We start from the raw sequence: 21,216 nt of genomic DNA on the forward strand, positions 1-21,216 counted from the left end.
AAAAAGAGGTGTAAAAAACCCTCTCTGCAAAACAGAAAAGTGATCCAATTACTACTCCTCCTTAGTTTGAAGAGTTTAGTGTGATGGCTGTTCCCTAAACTGATTTAGGTGAAAATGTAAGTAGTGGAATATATTCAGAAGCTGTACTAGTAAGACTACAAGAATCTATGTCAAAGTTCCTGCGCTGCTTCTCTTAGAATCTTTAAATACTTCAGGATGAAAGTACTGTATCACCCACAACATAATTTAGGGCTGATTGCTTTTTCTAGGGCACCTTTTACATCCTTATTCCTTAAGCTGTAGATAAATGGGTTTAACATGGGGATGACAACTGTGTAAAAGACAGAGGCCGTTTTGTCTGTGTCCATGGAGTAACTAGAGCTGGGTCTGAAATACATGAACAGGAGTGTGCCGTGAAATATAGCCACAGTGGTTAAGTGGGAGGCACAGGTAGAGAAAGCTTTGCGTCTCCTCTCAGATGAGTTCATTCTAAGGATGGTTGCTATGATGTAGCTGTAGGAGCGGAGGACAGTGATAATGCTGGTCCCCACAACAAAACTACTGGATATGAACAGCATTATCTCATTGATGGATGTATCTGAGTAGGAGAGAGCAAGTAACGGTAGGATGTCACAGAAAAAGTGATTGATGATATTGGAATTGCAGAATGACAACCGAAATGTACAATAGGTGTGGATTGCCGAATCAACCAAGTCTACAATGTAGGCAATAACCACAAGCTGAGTACAGATTCCCCTGGACATGGCAATTGTATAAAGAGTTCAGTTCAGTTCAGTCGCTCAGTCGTGTCCGACTCTTTGCGACCCCATGAACTGCAGCACGCCAGGCCTCTCTGTCCATCACCAACTCCCGGAGTCTACCCAAACCCATGTTCATCGAGTCGGTGATGCCATCCAACCATCTCATCCTCTGTTGTCCACTTCTCCTCCCGCCCCCAATCCTACCCAGCATTAGGATCTTTTCCAATGAGTCAACCCTTCGCATGAGGTGCCCAAAGTACTGGAGTTTCAGCTTCAACATCAGACCTTCCAATGAACACCCAGGATTGATCTCTTTTAGGATGGATTGATTGGATCTCCTTGCAGTCCAAGGGACTCCCAAGAGTCTTCTCCAACACCACAGTTCAAAAGCATCAATTCTTCGGCTCTCAGCTTTCTTCACCGTCCAACTCTCACATCCATACATGACCACTGGAAAAACCATAGCCTTGACTAGATGGACTTTTGTTGGCAAAGTAATGTCTCTGCTTTTAAATATACTATCTAGGTTGGTCATAACCTTCCTTCCAAGGAGTAAGCGTCTATTAATTTCATGGCTGCCATCACCATCAGCAGTGATTCTGGAGCCCAAAAAAATAAAGTCTGACACTGATTCCACTGTTTCCCCATCTATTTCCCATGAAGTGATGGGTCCAGATGCCATGATCTTAGTTTTCTGAACATTGAGCTTTAAGCCAACTTTTTCACTCTCCTCCTTCACCTTCATCAAGAGGCTCTTTAGTTCTTCTTCACTCTCTGCCATAAGGGTGGTGTCATCTGCATATCTGAGGTTATTGATATTTCTCCCAGCAATCTTGATTCCAGCTTGTTTTTCTTCCAGCCCAGCATTTCTCATGATGTATTCTACATATAAGTTAAATAAGCAAGGTGACAATATACAGCCTTGACGTACCCCTTTTCATATTTGGAAACAGTCTGTTGTTCCATGTCCAGTTCTAACTGTTGCTTCCTGACCTGCATACAGGTTTCTCAAGAGACAGGTCAGATGGTCTGGTGTTCCCATCTCTTTCAGAATTTTCCAGTTTATTGTGATCCACACAGTCAATGGCTTTGGCATAGTCAATAAAGCAGAAATAGATGTTTTTCTGGAACTCTCTTGCTTTTTTGATGATCCAGCGGATATTGGCAATTTGATCTCTGGTTCCTCTGCCTTTTCTAAAACCAGCTTAAACATCTGGAAGTTCACGGTTCACGTATTGCTGAAGCCTGGCTTGGAGAATTTTGAGCATTACTTTACTAGCATGTGAGATGAGTGCAACTGTGCAGCAGTTTGAGCATTCTTTGGCATTGCCTTTCTTAGGGATTGGAATGAAGACTGACCTTTTCCAGTGCTGTGGCCACTGCTGAGTTTTCCAAATTTGCTGGCATATTGAGTGCAGCACTTTCACAGCATCACCTTTGAGGATTTGAAATAGCTCAACTGGAATTCCATCACCTCCACTAGCTTTGTTCATAGTGATGCTTTCTAAGGCCCACTTGACTTCACATTCCAGGATGTCTGGCTCTAGGTGAGTGATCACACCATCGTGATTATCTGGGTCATGAAGATCTTTTTTGTACAGTTCTTCTGTGTATTCTTGCCACCTCTTCTTAATATCTTCTGGTTCTGTTAGGTCCATACCATTTCTGTCCTTTATCGAGCCCATTTTTGCATGAAATATTCCTTTGGTGTCTCTAATTTTCTTGAAGAGATCTCTAGTCTTTCCCATTCTCTTGTTTTCCTCTATTTCTTTGCATTGATTGCTGAGGAAGGCTTTCCTATCTCTCCTTGCTATTCTTTGGAGCTCTGCATTCAGATGGGAATATCTTTCCTTTTCTCCTTTGCTTTTCACTTTTCTTCTCTTCCCAGCTATCTGTAAGGCCTCCTCAGACAGCCATTTTGCTTTTTTGCATTTCTTTTCCATGGGGATTTTCTTGATCCCTGTCTCTTGTACAATGTCACAAACCTCTTTTCATAGTTCCTCAGGTACTCTGTCTATCAGGTCTAGTCCCTTAAATCTATTTCTCACTTCCACTGTATACTCATAAGGGATTTGATCTAGGTCATACCTGAATGGTCTAGTGGTTTTCCCTTCTTTCTTCAATTTAAGTCTGAATTTGGCAATAAGCAGTTCATGATCTGAGCCACAATCTGCTCCTGGTCTTGTTTTTGCTGACTGTATATAGCTTCTCCATCTTTGGCTGCAAAGAATATATCAATCTGATTTCGGTGTTGACCATCTGGTGATGTCCACGTGTAGAGTCTTCTCTTGTGTTGTTGGAATAGGGTGTTTGCTATTACCAGTGCATTCTCGTGGCAAAACTCTATTAGCCTTTGCTCTGCTTCATTCTGTACTCCAAGGGCAAACTTGCCTGTTATGCCAGGTGTTTCTTGACTTCCTACTTTTGCATTCCTGTCCCCTATAATGAAAACGACATCTTTTTTGGGTGTTAGTTCTAGAAGGTCTTGTAGGTCTTCATAGAACTGTTCAACTTCAGCTTCTTTGGCGTTGCTGGTCGGGGAATAGACTTGGATTACCGTGATATTGAATGGTTTGCCTTGGAAACGAACAGAGATCATTCTGTCGTTTTTGAGATTGCATCCAAGTACTGCATTTTGGACTCTTTTGTTGACCATGATGGCTACTCCATTTCTTCTAAGGGATTCTTGCCCACAGTAGTAGATATAATGGTCATCTGAGTTAAATTCACCCATTCCAGTCCATCTTAGTTCGCTGATTCCTAGAATGTCGACGTTCACTCTTGCCATCTCCTGTTTGACCACTTCCAGTTTGCCTTGATTCATGGACCTAACATTCCAGGTTCCTATGCAATATTGCTCTTTACAGCATCGGACTTTGCATCTATCACTAGTCATATCCACAACTGGGTATCGTTTTTGCAATTGCAAATGGCCACATAACGGTCATAAGCCATGACAGCCAACATGAGACATTCTGCATCTGCAAAGGTTCCAAAAAGATACATCTGGGTGGCACATACATCATATGGAATCCTTTTTTGCTCAGATAAGAAATCAGCCAGCATCTTGGGAGAGATAGTAGAAGAATAGCAGATGTCACAGAAGGACAGATTGCTCAGGAAACGATACATGGGTGTATGCAGTCTGGGGTCCACCTTGATCAGCAGGACCATCCCGACATTGGCCACCACGGTTATGCCATAAACCAGCAGGAAGAGCACGAAGAGCCCCTGCTGCACATCTTGTCTACCAGAAAGTAGAATATGAAGTCAGTAAACACAGTGCAGTTCTCAGCAGTCATCCCTCACATATGAAAATTCCTGGTTATGAAAAAGAATATGGAAGTGGAGGGTTAATATCATCTCACTGTCTTAATTGCTAAATTGCTATTTGTTTCTATATTTCAGTAATTAGAAGAAGAGATAAATAATGCTAAGATGCCTTGAAGTTAAATTGACCCTTTGGGAAATATATCCAATTTAATGTAACTGGTAAAATGATGATAATAATGATACAATTATAAAACACTGTAGTGTTTGTAACGCAAATTCATCTAAGCTAAATCAGGCTATTTTCACATTAATTTGTATAATGTTTATTATGATTTTCGCTACTTCAATCTAATATTAAGAAATTTATGTCCTCAGATTGAAGGCAAGATTCTCACAATTAGTTTGTTACGCTAACCCAAATCTTCTGATGAGATCTCTGTTTTGTTTTGTTTCAATGATGTACGGGTGTTGTCATATCCTGTAATAGAAAAATATAGTTAATGAGTGATGTATATGATGAATATATTGCTTTGCAATTTCTTCATCTTCCATGAGTGTGGAGCAGGAAGAGCTATGACAAGTTTCTGAACATTACAAGAACTCATTTTCCCATTAAACTCTAAGGTTTGTTCGACTTTAGTATATGAGAGACAGATAGTTTGTGAAGACCCACTGGAGCAGAAAGGTGATAGTTTTTGGATAAGAGGGTGGAAGGGTGCCTACGTATGAAATGTTAGAGTGGAGAGGCAGTCATATTCAGGGCTGATATTCTCACCTCTGAGAGCTGCTGTTACATAGGGGAGATGATGAAGAACGTCTGGGACCCAATTGTAGAGATGCTGATAGCACAGATGACAGAGAAGCAAGAAAGGAGGTGTGGTTTACTGTGTGGATCCTTCTGCCCTAGTCTATTCTACTTAACATGATATATTCAACACAAGATCAGTTATGTAAGACACATGCTACAAATACTCATATCCTCACAGTCCCAGAGACAATCAGGCATGAACTGTGTCCCCATCCCAGTCTCTAAAAATTTTGATAGTTTCATTCTTTATTTGATCCATATTTCTCTTGAATATCTCTGAGACCAGTCATCCTTGATTTAGGAGTCATTTGTCTTAGGGGTGGCCAATTGAATTTTATGTCCCCTTGTTATACACAAACCAATTGTGTGATATACAATGTCGTACCCGTCCTCTTACATTCTGTGAGAATTTAAGAAAAGTGGAGTTGAACGTAGGGCTTCCCAGGTGGCTCAGTGATATAGAATCTGCCTGCCAGTGTAGGAGATGCAGAAGACATGAGTTTGATCCCTGGGTCAGGTAGATGTCCTGGAGGAAGAAATGGCAACCCGCTCCAGTATTCTTGCCTGGGAAATCCCATGGACAGAGGAGCCTGGCAGGCTACAGTCCATGGGATCACAAAAGAGTTGGACTATGTATATTTAGCTGTGTATATGTCCGAAGAATTGATACTTTCAAATTGTGGTGCTGGAGAAGACTCTCATTGGGCTGCAATGAGATCAAACCAGTTAATCCTAGAGGAAATCAACCCTGAATATTTGCTGGAAGGGCTGAAGCTGAAGCTCCAATACATTGGCTATCTGATGCAAAGAGCCAACTCATTGGAAAAAAAACCCGATTCTTTGGAAAAGACCTTGATGCTGGGAAAAATTTAGGAAAAAGGAGAAAGGTGCAGCAGAGAATGAAATGGTTAGATAGCATCACCAACGCAATTTGGTGCAAATGAATTTGAGCAAATTCAAAGAATGAAGGGCTGGGAAGCCTGGTGTGCTACAGTACGTGGGTTTGCAGAGTCAGACATGACTTAGCGACTAAACAACAATAACAAATATATTGATTTGAAATAAACAGATTGGAAAAGTAAGTAAAATAAAATTTTGTATATATTTCATATCTTCCTTTGTTTATATAACATGCTTTCTTTCAAAAAAGGATTAAAAACCTAAGGAAATCTCAAATATATATCAGAGAAATGAGAAAGATATCAGTACCTATCCCAGAACTCCTGACTTGTTTGTTGCATGTAGTTTTGTCTGCTGGAGGATTCAGCATTGTCTCCTGCCTGACCTAGATTATAAGCTCTGTGTCTGGTCCCTGGGTGATGAATCCTTGGTCTCTCAGGAATAATTAACTGACATCAAGATGTAGTTTATCATCTGGCACTTCATACAAATAAGTTGATTGTGAATGGAATACAGATTATAGTTAAATGATACCAATCAACAAGCACTCCTTATTTCCAGTTCACAAACCCCTATACAGGCACTTTATTTTCATTTGATAAATTACAAAACAAACGCACAACCGTTCACCCTTATACAGACATACAGGCATCCCAATAAATATATCCAAAAAGTAAAGATTTTGTAAAAACAGCAAAACTCTGAACATATTTACACTACCTATGGATAACTAGATTTTGTTCTCTGCACTACTCGGCTTTTAATTTTTAAATAAAAATGAGGTTACAATGAATTATATATATACATATATGTAACACCACTTAGTGTATATTCAATTATTAACACCATAAAACCTATGATGTGACAAAATTAAATATATATAGTTTATCATCTTTCTGCATTTTCAAATTGTGTGGATCACAGTAAACTGAGGAAAATTCTTAAAGAGACAGCAATACCAGACCGCATTACCTGCCTCCAAGGAAACCTGTATGCATGTCAAGAGGCAACGGCTAGAAACAATGGAGCAACAGACTAGTTCAAAATTGGGAAAGGAGTTACGTCAAGGCTTATTAAACTCATATACAGGGTTCAGTTCGGTTCAGTTCAGTCGCTCAATCGTGTCTGACTTTTTGCGACCCCGTGAATCACAGCACGCCAGGCCTCCCTGTCCATCACCAACTCCTGGAGTTTACCCAAACGCATGTCCATCCAGTCGGTGATGCCATCCAACCATCTCATCCTCTGTCGCCCCCTTCTCCTCCTGCCCCTAATCCTTCCCAGCATTAGGGTCTTTTCCAATGAGTCAACTCTTCGCATGAGGTAGCCAAAGTATTGGAGTTTCAGCTTCAACGTCAGTCCTTTCAATGAACACCCAGGACTGACCTCCTTTAGGATGGACTGGTTGGATCTTCTTGCAGTCCAAGGGACTCTCAAGAGTCTTCTCCAACACCACAGTTCAAAAGCATCAATTCTTCGGCTCTCAGCTTTCTTCACCGTCCAACTCTCACATCCATACATGACCACTGGAAAAACCATAGCCTTGACTAGACAGAACTTTGTTGGCAAAGGAATGTCTCTGCTTTTAAATATGCTACCTAGGTTGGTCATAGCCTTCCTTACAAGGAGTAAGCGTCTTTTAATTTCATGGCTGCAATCACCATCAGCAGTGATTTTGGAGCCCAAAAAAATAAAGTCTGACACTGTTTCCCCATCTATCTGCCATGAAGTGATGGGACCAGATGCCATGATCTTAGTTTTCTGAACATTGAGCTTTAAACCAACTTTTTCACTCTCCTCTTTCACTTTCATCAAGAGGCTCTTTAGTTCTTCTTTGCTTTCTGCCATAACGGTGGTGTCATCTGCATATCTGAGGTTATTGATATTTCTCCCGGCAATCTTGATTCTAGCTTGTGTTCCTTCCAGCCCAGCGTTTCTCATGATGTACTCTGCATATAACTTGAATAAGCAGGGTGAACAATATACAGCCTTGACGTACTCCTTTTCCTATTTGGAAACAGTCTGTTGTTCCATGTCCAGTTCTAACTGTTGCTTCCTGACCTGCATACAGGTTTCTTCTCAAGAGACAGGTCAGATGGTCTGGTATTCCCATCTCTTTCAGAATTTTCCACAGTTTATTGTGATCCACACAGTCAAAGGCTTTGGCATAGTCAATAAAGCAGAAATTGATGTTTTTCTGGAACTCTCTTGCTTTTTTGATGATCCAGCAGATGTTGGCAATTTGATCTCTGGTTCCTCTGCCTTTTCTAAAACCAGCTTGAACATCTGGAAGTTCACGGTTCACATATTGCCGAAACCTGGCTTGGAGAATTTTGAGCATTACTTTACTAGCATGTGAGATGAGTGCAATTGTGCGGTAGTTTGAGCATTCTTTGGCATTGCCTTTCTTTGGGATTGGAATGAAAACTGACCTTTTCCAGTCCTGTGGCCACTGCTGAGTTTTCCAGATTTGCTGACATATCAAGTGCAGCACTTTACAGCATCATCTTTGAGGATCTGAAATAGCTCAGCTGGAATTCCATCACCTCCACTAGCTTTGTTTGTTGTGATGCCTTCTAAGGCCCACTTGACTTCACATTCCAGGAGGTCTGGCTCTAGGTGAGTGATCACACCATCATGATTATCTGGGTTCTGAAGATCTTCTGTGTATTCTTGCCACCTCTTCTTAATATCTTCTGCTTCTGTTAGGTCCATACCATTTCTGTCCTTTATAGAGCCCATCTTTGCATGAAATGTTTCCTTGGTATCTCTAATTTTCTTGAAGTGATATCTAGTCTTTCCCATTCTCTTGTTTTCCTCTATTTCTTTGCATTCATCGCTGAGGAAGGCTTTCCTATCTCTCCTTGCTATTCTTTGGAGCTCTGCATTCAGATGGGAATATCTTTCCTTTTCTCCTTTGCTTTTCACTTTTCTTCTCTTCCCAGCTATCTGTAAGGCCTCCTCAGACAGCCATTTTGCTTTTTTGCATTTCTTTTCCATGGGGATTTTCTTGATCCCTGTCTCCTGCACAATGTCACAAACCTCTGTCCATAGTTCATCAGGCACTCTGTCTATCAGATCTAGTCCCTTAAATCTATTTGTCACTTCCACCCCATGTGAAATGCTGGGCTGGATGAAGCACAAGCTGGAATCAAGATTGCTGGGAGAAATATAAACAGCCTTAGATATGCAGATGATACCACCCTTATCGCAGAAAGTGAAGACGAACTAAGGGGCCTTTTGAGGAAGGTGAAAGAGCAAAGGGAAAAAGCTGGTTTACAACTCAGCATTCAAAACACTAAAATCATGGCATTTAGTCCCATAATTTCATGGCAAATAAATGCGGAAACAATGGAAACAGTGACAGACTTTATTTTCTTGGGCTCCAAAATCACTGCAGGTGGTGACTGCAGCCATGAAATTAAAAGACACTTTCTCCTTGGGAGAAAAGATATGACCAACCTAGGCAGAATATTAAAAAGCAGAGATATCACTTTGCTGACAAAGGTCAGTATAGACAAAGCTATGGTTTTTCTAATAGTTACATATAGATGTGAGAGTTGGGCCATAAAGAAAGCTGAGCATCAAAGAATTGATGCTTTTGAACTGTGGTGTTGGAGAAGACTCTTGAGAGTCCTTTGGACAGCAAGGAAATCAATCAGTCCATCTTAAAGGAAATCAGTCCTGAATATTCATTGGAAGGACTAATGCTGAGGCTGAAGCTCCAATATTTTGGCCACCTGATGGGAAGAGATGACTCATTAGAAATGACCCTGATGCTGGGAAAGATTGAAGGCAGGAGGAGAAGGGGATGACAGAGGATGAGATGGTTTGATGGCATCACCGATTCGGTGGACATGAGTTTGAGCAAACCCCAGGAGATGGTGAAGGACAAAGAAGCCTGGTAAGCTGCAGTCCATGGGGCCACAAAGAGTTGGACATCACTTAGCAACGAACAACAACAACATAGTTTATCAATGTCAAATATTTCTTAGAATAAATTCTACGTGGGAACTTCCCTGGGGGTCCAGTGGTTAAGACTCTGCACTTCCAACACAGAGGGTGAGGATTCCAGTTAGCACCCTTGGTGTAGGTTAAGATTCTACATACCACATGGCAGGCCAATAAATAAATAGAATTAAAATCCTAAAAATAAATAAATAAATTCTATAAATGATGTTTAGAAGCAAAAAGTATTAAAATGACTTAAAACTTGCAATGTTTGCTTTTTCACCTATACTCATTTTATATTATCTAATTTTCACTGCATGTTATTATAGATTTAACATATTACCACCTATGTCCTGACCTAGTAGCCTCATAATATGAAACAGAAATTGAAGCCCAGAGGGAATAATATTCTGCAATTCTGTAGATATTGTTTCTTTACTTCCAATAGAAATACCTCAAAAATAGATTCCTGAATATTGCACAACGAAACAAATTTGTCTTAAAATATAACTGCAAGTAGTCCCGCAGATGTTATGGCTTGTTTATTTTAAAGTGACACTTGAAAACTCACAAAACATTGACATATGGATTTCTGAGACATACAGATTTCTGAGAGGACTCATGGATCATACAAGTTCCATTTCTAAACCAAGGAGGGATCCAGCAGTGACCAGTAGCAGAGGGGAGCAACTAGGAAATGCTGTCATACTGGGAGGGTGTCTGTTTTAGTTACATCACACAGACTTGAACATAATCAATGTTGGGGTGAAGAGAAAGTGATGTGGGGGACCACTTCATTGCAGTTTCAGGAAAGAATAGGAAGTAAAGAAAGTGGTATCCCTTGACATTGTACAACCTGACAGTTTTTAGGAGGTGATCTCTGCATTATCCATCTAGTGAGCAATATTTTCTCACACGTGTGAGTCATTACTGTATACTTTTGAGCACAGGTTGCTATTTGTTCTTTAGACACCTATAGTTGGTAAATATTCTCCCCAAATGTACTATAATCATGTGTATTACCTCTACAGCTTCAGTCTTAATGCAGTTAATTTAATTGCCACAGATGTGTAAATGCAAAATGTGAGCAAACAAGAAAAGATGTGCAAGGCATGTACCAGTATATGCATTCCAGTAATTCAGTAAGTTTCATATTTCTTCTAACTTGGAGCTCTAACTTGGAATAAATACAAAACAAATGATTTTCAGTTATTTTTGTTTATGTCTTCATATTGTTTACTGTTATAGTATTCCTCCTTGGTGTCTATAAAACTAGAATATTCTTCAGACAAAATTCAATTAAATTAATAATTTTCAGAAAAGAGATTTCTGTTACTATTATTAATGCTTTTCATTAATGTTTTTCTCTTCTTTATGTGATGACCTCAACATGAAAATACCAAATGTACTTCTGTGGCAGATATTGGCAAGAAAAATCTCAAAAACCCTATGTAATTGCTAAAAGTATTTCAGCATGTCTGTACAGGAAGATGATATATTTGTGGTCATTAAGAATGTATTTCCATTCTCTATTTCTCTGGTGTGTATTTGGAGAGAGTGAAGTCAATCATCGTCACCATAATCTGATTTCTTTCCAGACATATTTTTCTCAAATGCTTCTCTTTCTCTAAGAATACCATGTTTCCTCAAGCTACACTCTGTTTAGACAGAACCCCATCTTATCTTCATAAACCTGACTGCCCATCCGGGCCATGATGACTAATTCTTCCTAAATCTGTAACATGGATAGCAGTACACTACTGAAAATTGAATAACCTAAATTTCTTCCCCAAAGGTTTGGGTGTTAATAGAGAATACCTTTTTGAATTATGAGGGTACGGAGGGAGAGACTGAAGGTTGAATTTAAAATGTGAAACTTTGGAGACAGACAATTGAGATAAAAAATCTGTATCTAAACAAACTTCCTTGATGCCAATGATGTCCCTAAACATAATACTGCATAGGTAACTACTTAAAATTTAAAAATAAAATTTAGATTTAGTAAATATTCATATGGTTTTCTATAAAGTATGTGAATTCACACCTCCACTATGACTTTTCAGTGTGAATTATCTGGGTTTTCCACATCTGGTGTTAGCTGCTCAGACATGTCTGACTCTTTTTGATTCTATGGACTGTAGCCCACCAGGATCCTCTGTCCATGGGATTCTCCAGGCAAGGATACTGGAGTGGGGTGTCATTCCCTTCTCCAGGGCATCTTCCCAACACAAGGAATGAACCCAGGTCTGTTGCAGATGGATTCTTTACCATCTGAGTCACCAGGGAAGACACTTATTGTTGTCTGCCTTTTCAATCCTGTCCATTGTGTAGAATATCTGATTCCCTGATGACACAAAAAGCTGGAAATTAACTTATATGAATATCCCTTTTAACGAAATGTCTCTTAAAGTCAAAATTCTGCATAGGTCAGTTAATTGGACTTGATTGATGGAACTGGGCCTCCTGTAACCCACTGGACTGGAGATGTAATTTTTCCATCCATTGGTATATATATATATATATATATATATATATATATATATAGAGAGAGAGAGAGAGAGAGAGAGAGAGAGAGCTCCATCCCTCTGTTCTACTTTTTAAATCATCCCAAACAGAAATTACTGATAGAGGCATATCGACATAGATACAGCATGTGGTAGCTGAAATGTTCAATAGTGATTATTGCATTCATAACTCTCTTTTGACCAGTGGAAAATGAGGCCCATGGAGGAAGCGATTTGTTGAAGGTGACAGTTACTGTAAGTTGAGTGTTCATACGGACACAATGTTGTTGAAACTGCTTCTCCAGTTCATAGCTTATTTCTAGAGAGGTTTTCAAGCTAAGTTAAATTTGCTGCCTCTGAAGAAAGAGCCACATGCATATCAAATCAATGAGAGCTATTACAGTTTTGATTCAACAAACTCTGCTAACTAACTTTTTCACCAGTATGAGCTCATGGCTTCTATCATTCTGTATGTGACCTAACTACCATCACTGGTTATGCTTATTTGTGGGGATACCAATTGCAGAGTAGAAAGAAGGAACTGTGAGAAAAGAATTGACCTAAATTACAATCTCATTACACACAGTTACTGAAGGAAGCCATTCAATGGGAGTCAGAGATGGTAAATTAAGCTTAGAATTGTTGGGATGATAACTTGATAGAGGCTGACAAATGACTCGGAGAGGAAATAGGACTGGAAAATATAAACAAAGTATTAAACTCAAAGTTGAGGTTGAGTAGTCAGGGAGAGGGTGTACTAGCAAGAGAGAAGAAAGCCTTCAGTAGTGAAAATGTATGCTGCGTAATAAATTACATCAGAGTTGCATTTATTGCAGTGGAAACAATCTTTAACAGTATTTTTTTCAGAGGAGGGGATAAGTTACAAGGCTGCAATCAACATAAACACACTACTATGTATAAAGTAGATAATCAACAAGGTCTTACTCTATAGTATAGGGAACTCAAAACTCTGTAATAACCTATATGGGATAATAATCTGAAAAAGAATAGATACATGGATTTGTATTACAAATCACTTTGCTGTACAACTGAAACTAAGACAAAATTGTTAATCAACTCTAACCCAATATAAAATAGAAATTAAAAAGTAGAATTTTGCCAATACAGATCAATGTGAAGGTAAGATGTGGGAAATGCTGGTTTTCAGTGGGGAAGAATGGAATGGTAGCCTGAAGGTGATGAGAATCAAGTGTTTTATCCTAAATATGGAACAGGAAATGTCCTAAGTGCATGAGTTCATCACAAAAGATAGACATTGTTTCCTTTGCAGCTAAATGTACCATTTCAACCATGACCCTTGGGACAGGACCAGAGAATTACATAAGAAAAGTACTCTGGGATTTATTAGCCAAATCATTTCTTGGCAAGGTGCAACCAAGGAATTGCATCATTAGGGTTGTTGTAGATATTTGGACTGATTTGGGAATGGTGTGCCCAACATAGATCACTGTGAAGTAACCTTTGCTCAGCTCCAGCAATGAACGAATGCAGGGTCTGGAAAAACCAGTCCTAAGGGCAAAGAACTCCAAATATGATATGATGATGGGATGTGTAGTGAGATCTGAAACACAGGATGACCTGCCTCTGAAGTGGATAAAGATGGATCCTGAAGATACCACTCATGACCTGGTGCTGTGAATGATGCCATCTCTTTTCAGGGCTAGTCCCTGAGGGAGTTATTAAGCTTTATATGATTGTGCAACCTTATGTAAAACAGATAGTGGGTGGGAGCCTGCTGTACAGCACAGGAAGCTCAATGCGGTGCCCTGCAGTGACCTAGAGGGTGCGGTGCCAGAGCAGAGGGTGAGAGGGAGGGGATATATGCACACACATGGGTGATCTGTTTCACTGCACAGCAGAACTAACACAACATTGTAAAGCAACTGTTCAGTTCAGTTCAGTTCAGTCGCTCAGTCGTGTCCGACTCTCTGCGACCCCATGAACCGCAGCACGCCAGGCCTCCCTGTCCATCACCAACTCCCGGAGTCTACCCAAACCCGTATTCATCGAGTTGGTGATGCCAACTGTACCCCACTTAAAAAAAAATCCAGATTGAATGCTCACCTCTCCCACATCTTAATCATTATGTTAAAACAAAAATAAACAGAAAGAAATGCAAAAAATCCTGGTTTCCTTATCATCTGTGAAGACATTAATACAGTGTCAATAGATAAAAGTTAAAGGAACAAAGTAAAGTCTATCTATTTTCCTTAAACACATAGTGAGTAGATGGTAAAGAATCCACTTGTAATGAAGGAGACTATGGTTCAATCCCTGGTCAGAAAGATCCTCTAAAGAAGGAAATCCAGTATTTTTGCCTGGAGAATTACATGGACAGAAGAACCTCGTGGGCTTAGCAAAAGTCAGACACTACTGAGTGACTAAGCACCTCAGCACCTTATGTGTAAATGATGGCCAGAGAATCCAATTTTACATAACGCAAATAAACTTATTTTCAATAGGCATGGCTATCTTTAATAGATTTTTAACAAAGTACATTGAATGCGGAAGGGGTTTGGACAATAATTAAGAGGTACTGATATATAAAATATACTGAGAAAAAAATTCATTATTTGAGGTTATAAAAGAAAATAGGTAGGTCATGGAGCAATCAAAGGAATTTCCAAAAAAAAATCTGCTTCTGCTTCACTGGCTGTGCTACAGTCTTTGACTGTGTGGATCACAAAAATCTGTGGAAAAATCTTAGAAGTGATGGTGTTTTGTGAAAAGTTTTCACTTCTGTCTCAGGTTCAAAGGATTTGTTAACAAACTAAGCCACTCGCTATATACAAATAAATAATGCAGATATTTATCAGAGAATTATCTAGCTTGTTTTCAAGATACTAATATTAATAAAGCAGAGAATACATCATCATGCATTGTGGGAGACCCAGGTTCAATCCCTGGGTCGGGAAGATCCCCTGGAGAAGGAAATGGCAACCCACTCTGATATTCTTGCCTGGAAAATGCCATGGATGGAGGAACTAGTGGGCTACATGGGGTCGCAAAGAGTCAGACATGACTGAGCAACTTCACTCACTTACATCATCAAATTGGGTTTTGACCAACATCCAGACTTAAACAGGGCTGGGAAGTCCCACGTCACGGCACATCTGGAGTCCCAATTGGGAAAAGGTCCCAGGCAGTACCTCCGCTCCGCTCTGTGGGTGAGATTTCAAAGACTGTCCTTCTGGTTTCAATTTATAATCTCAGGACAGACTCAAACGGATATATTCATCAACCTGGGACCAAATTACAAGCCTGGTCTCAAGATAATGCTGTTGGCTTTGCCATGGGAAATGGAATGTTGCGAAGCCTGGGGCTTTGTTGGCCAGGCCCCCTCCAGGGGCTCAACTATCTCAGGATTTCTCCCCCATCTTATCTATGGGGCTGCAAGTCTTGCACTCACAGCGGTCACTCCCAGTCATTACCAGTCAGGGCAGTGCCCAGATAGGTTAGAAGCAAGGTCAGAGGCCCGCTCTGCTTTGTCTCTTAAGCCTAAATAAGACTATTTGTTTACTTTCTTTAACAGATGGGAGTACCAGACTACTTTACCTGTCTCCTGAGAAAACTGCATGTGAGTCAAGAAGCAACAGTTAGAACCAGACATAGAAAAAATGACTGGTTCAAAATTGGGAAAGGGGTATGACAAGGCTGTATATTGTCATCCTGTTTATTTAACTTATATGCAGAATGTAGCATAAGAAATGCTGGGCTGCATGAATCACAAGCTGGAATCAAAATTGCCAGGAGAAATATCAACAACCTTAGATGTACAGATGATACCACTTTGATGGCAGAAAGTGAAGAGGAACTAAAGAGCTTCTTGATGAAGGTGAAAGAAGAGAGTGAAAAAGCTGGCTTACAACTCAACATTCAAAACACTAAGATCATGGCATCTGGTCCTAACGTTTCATGGCAAATTTTGTTGTTCACTCACTAAGTCATGTCTAACTCTTTGCAGCCCCATAGACTGCAGCACACCAGGCTTCCCTGTCCTTCATCATCTCCCAGAGTTTTCTCAAACTCATGTCTATTGAGTCGGTAATGCCATCCAGCCATCTCATTCTCTGTTGTACCCTTTTCCTCCTGCCTTCAGTCATTCCCAAATTCAAGGTCTTTTCCAAACATTTGGCTCTTTGCCTGAGTAACCAACATATTGGAGCTTCAGCTTCAGCATCGGTCTTTCCAATAAATATTCAGGGTTGATTTCTTTTAGGATTGGTTGGTTTGATCTCCTTGCTGTCCAAGGAACTCTCAAGAGTTTTCTCCAGCATCACAGCTCGAAAACATCAATTCTTTGGACTCAGCCTTCTTTATGGAACAATTCTTACATCTGTACATGATGACTGGAAAAGCCATATTTTGACTACACAGACCTTTGTCAGAAAAGTGATGTTGCTGCTTTTTAATACTCTAAGCTTGTCATAGCTTTTCTTCCAAGGGGCAACCATCTTTTAATTTCATGGCAGCAGCCACCAACCACAGTGGTTTTGGGACCCAGTAAAATAAAGTCTGTCAGTTTCCATTTTTTCCCCATCTATTTGCCATGAAGTGATGGACCAGATACCATGATCTTAGTTTTTTGAATGTTGAGTTTTTAGCTATATTTTTTTCACCCTCTTCTTTCACCTTCATCTAGAGGTTCTTTAGTTCCTCATTACTTTCTGCTATTAGGGTGATATCATCTGCATCTTCGAGGTTGTTGATATTTCTGCCAGAAATCTTGATTTCAGCTTATGATTTATCCAGCCCAGCATTTCACATGATGTACTCTACATATAAGTTAAATAAATGGGGTGACAATATACAGCCTTGACATACTTCTTTCCCAATTTTGAACCAATTTGTTGTTCTAAGTCTGGCTCTAACTGTTGCTGCTTGACCTGCATATAGGTTTCTCAGGAGGCAGGTAAGGTGGTCTGCTATTTCCATCTCTTTAAGAATTTTCCACAGTTTGTTGTGATCCACACAGTCAAAGGCTTTAGTGTATTCATTTAAGCAGAAGTAAATGTTTTTTTCTGAAATTCTCTTGCTTTTCCGATGATGAAACAGATGTTGGGAATTTAATTTCTGGTTCCTCTGCATTTTATAAATCCACTTGTACATCTGGACACTCTGTTCATGTACTGTTGAAACCTAGGTGAAGAATTTTTAGCATCACCTTGCTAGCATGTGAAATGAGTGCAGTTGTGTGGCAATTTGAACATTCTTTGGCATTGCCCTTCTTTGGGATTGAAATGTAAACTGACCTTCATGTCAAATAGAAGGGGATAAAGTGGAAACAATGACAGATTTTATTTTTCAGGGCTCCAAAATCACTGGGGACAGTGACTGCAGCCATGAACTCAAGAGATGCTTGTTCTTTGGAAGGAAAGTGATGACAAACCGGGACAGAGTATTAAAAAGCAGAGACATCACTTTGTTGACAAAGACCTGTGTAGTGAAAGCCATGGTTTTCCTAGTCATCATGTATGGATGTGAGGATTGCACCATAAAGAAGGCTGAGTGATGAAGAATTGATGCTTTTCAACTTCTGCAGCTGAATTCCAGAAAAATAAATGACCTAATCAAAAAATGGGCCAAAGAACTAAACAGACATTTCTCCAAAGAAGACATACAGATGGCTAACAAACACATGAAAAGATGCTCAACATCACTCATTATTAGAGAAATGCAAATCAAAACCACAATGAGGTATCATTTCACACCAGTCAGAATGGCTGCTATCCAAAAGTCTACAAGCAATAAATGCTGGAGAGGGTGTGGAGAAAAGGGAACCCTCTTACACTGTTGGTGGGAATGCAAACTAGTACAGCCACTATGGAGAACAGTGTGAAGATTCCTTAAAAAACTGGGAATAGAACTGCCATATGACCCAGCAATCCCACTGCTGGGCATACACACCGAGGAAACCAGAATTGAAAGAGACACGTGTACCCCAATGTTCATCGCAGCACTGTTTACAATAGCCAGGACATGGAAGCAACCTAGATGTCCATCAGCAGACAAATGGATAAGGAAGCTGTGGTACATATACACAATGGAATATTACTCAGCCATTAAAAAAAATACATTTGAATCAGTTCTATTGAGATGGATGAAACTGGAGCCCATTATACAGAGTGAAGTAAGCCAGAAAGAAAAACACCAATACAGTATACTAATGCATATATATGGAATTTGAAAGATGGTAACGATAACCTTATACGCGAGACAGAATAAGAGACACAGATGCATAGAACAGTATTATGGACTCTGAGGGAGAAGGTGAGGGTGGGACGTTCTGGGAGAATAGCATTGAAACATGTATATTATCATATGTGAAACAGAACACCATTCCATGTTCGATGCATGAGACAAATGCTCAGGGCCGGGGTAATGGGATGACCCAGAGGGATGGGATGGGGAGGGAGGTGGGTGGGGGGTCCAGGAAGGGGAACACATGTAAACCCATGGCTGATTCATGTCAATGTATGGCAAAAACTATTACAATATTGTAAAGTAATTAGCCCCCAACTAAAATAAATAAATTTATTTAAAAAAAAAAAAGAATTGATGCTTTTGAACTGTGGTGTTGGAGAAGACTCTTGAGAGTCCCTTGGATAGCAAGGAGATCAAAACAGTCAATACTAAAGGAAATCAACTCTGAATATTCATTGGAAGGACTGATGCTGAAGCTGAGGCTCCGAAACTTTGCCCACTTGGTGCAAAGAACTGACTCATTGGAAAAGACCCTGGTGCTGGGAAAGACTGCAAGCAGGGAGAGAAGGGGACAACAGATGAGATGGTTAGACAGTCATTCACTAAATGGACATGGATTTGAGCAAACTCTGAGAGATAGTAGAGGACAGAGGAGTCTGGTGTGCTGTAGTTCTTGGGGTCCCAAAGAGTCAGACATGACTTAGCCACTGAGCAACAAGGACAACAAATAAAATATGTTTCTTCTTCTTTAAACTTTGTGTAATAAGTCATTGATGACAAATAACTTGCTGAAATTTTCATTTTAATATGTTGTTTCAGTCTTATGATATTTGAGGTACATAACATACAACACATCATGTGCACTGAAGTGATAGATAATGTTAGGGAAGAGGATCTAAGGAAAAACCTTGTAGATCCCATTACTGTGTTTCCAGACTCTGAAAAGTGTGTTTACAGGATTCTTCCTTGACAGCAACATCAAGTAAAGTAAACACTCCTAATGGCTTGACATAGTGCTATTTTTTTTATAAATGGATAAATAAGCAGTTAACTTAAATAAATTCCTGGAATAAATAATAGAATTACCTAACATTCAGCTCTTTATGATGACTACTACTAAAATTCTGTTTAGAATAAAGTTCCAGTAAATGTTGCAGACACACAGAGAGCCAATATCAATCATTGCAAATATAATACAATTCTAAACGTTACCTTCTATTTGTTTCTTATTTTCCTGTATACCAATACTTAAGATGATAACTTTCTCTCTCATTTAAAAGATAGCAATTGGGCTTTTTTTTTTTTTAATATTAACTAAGATAATGGCTCACTGGTAAAGAATCAGCCTAATAATGCAAAGGACATGGGTTTAATACCTCGGTCGGGAAGATCCCCTGCAGAAGGAAATGGCAACCCACTCCAATATTCTTGCCTGGGAAATCCCATGGACAGAGGAGCCTGGCAGTCTACAATAGAGTCAGACACGACTTTGTGACTAAAACCAACGACAGCAGAAGGCTAATTCTAGGAACACCTCAAGTGGTGGAGTTGTCTTTTCCAGTGACCTTTAAAGAAGACCCAGGTTCTTCACCCCGCAACTTCCAATCATGAGTATCTGTGAAGAGCACCGCATCTGTTCTCTGCAATATTAGCAAGATAGAACATCCACAGGATGATAACCAGTCTCTGAAGTGCAATAGCAATCTAGTATATATGATTCTAAGATTACATAGTGATATTATTGGGGCAGAATGATAAGGCATAGACTATTCATGAAGTTCTGTCAATCCTGTGATCCCTGTCTCTGTTACTCATTCAACTGAATCTGGAGGCACGAAACAGAGACATATTTCTTTTACAGTGAATACACATGTGTGCTAAGTCACTTCAGTTCTGTCTGACTCTTAATGACCCCATGGACTAAAGTCCACCAGGCTTGACTGTCCATGGGATTCTCCAGGCAAGAATACTGGAGTAAGTTGCCATGCCCTCCTCCAGGGGATCTTCCCCACTAAGGGATCAAGCCCATGTCTCTTATTTCTCCTGCACTGACAGGTAGGTTTTTTACCATCTGGAAGGCACAGTAAATATACTAGAATAAGGTGAAATAAAGGGAGAGATTCTTGCTAGTGTATTTGGTAAATTTACAAGGTCTCCTTTGCTTAATAATGCAAGGGGTCCTCGTTCATGTATTCAATAAGTGTGTTTGAATGGCATTCTCAAGCCCAGCAATATAAATATCAAAATAGATAACAGGTGAACAAGAAAGGAAAGGAACTTGCATTTATTGAGATTTGAATTACAACACATGATTTTATGTTTATTCTTATTTATTTATGAATTTATTTATATATAAAGGATTTATTTACTGCCTCTACAATTTTACATGCTATGATGACACAGTTATAGAGTGATACAAGTACATAAAAAATGTACAAAAAAACTATTTGACTCACTAATATTCCCTTATTGCTGAGCATCTTTATTAAACCTGTTGTTTAAAAAATGTACTGGAATCATAGGATGGTAAGTTGAATTGACATAGGTGGAGGGATTGCTCAGTGAATGCCAAAAGACCCTCTCTGCAAAACAGCATATTGCTCCCCTTTCTTAGTCCAGAGACAAATTAAGATCACCAGTGACTACTCTCAACACTCAATTTAGGCACAAAGGTAAGTAATGGGTAATATCCAGAAGACTGTAATGATTAGACTACCAGAATCTATTATATATCAGTACCTGAGCTTCAGCTCTCAGAATCTTTACATATGTAGTTTTGGTTGAAAACACTGTA

General features: G+C 39.6%; 1 pseudogene; it reads right to left on the reverse strand.

Annotated features, from left to right (window-relative positions):
• Positions 1-230: 230 nt before the first annotated feature.
• LOC145513796 (olfactory receptor 5AP2-like) lies at positions 231-6,083 on the reverse strand (annotated as a pseudogene).
• Between the last annotated feature and the right edge of the window lie 15,133 nt (positions 6,084-21,216).

The sequence above is a fragment of the Giraffa tippelskirchi genome, chromosome 7, assembly GCF_054371585.1.
Source record: "Giraffa tippelskirchi isolate mGirTip1 chromosome 7, T2T-mGirTip1v1.2.pri, whole genome shotgun sequence".
NCBI classification, from domain to species: Eukaryota; Metazoa; Chordata; class Mammalia; order Artiodactyla; family Giraffidae; genus Giraffa; species Giraffa tippelskirchi.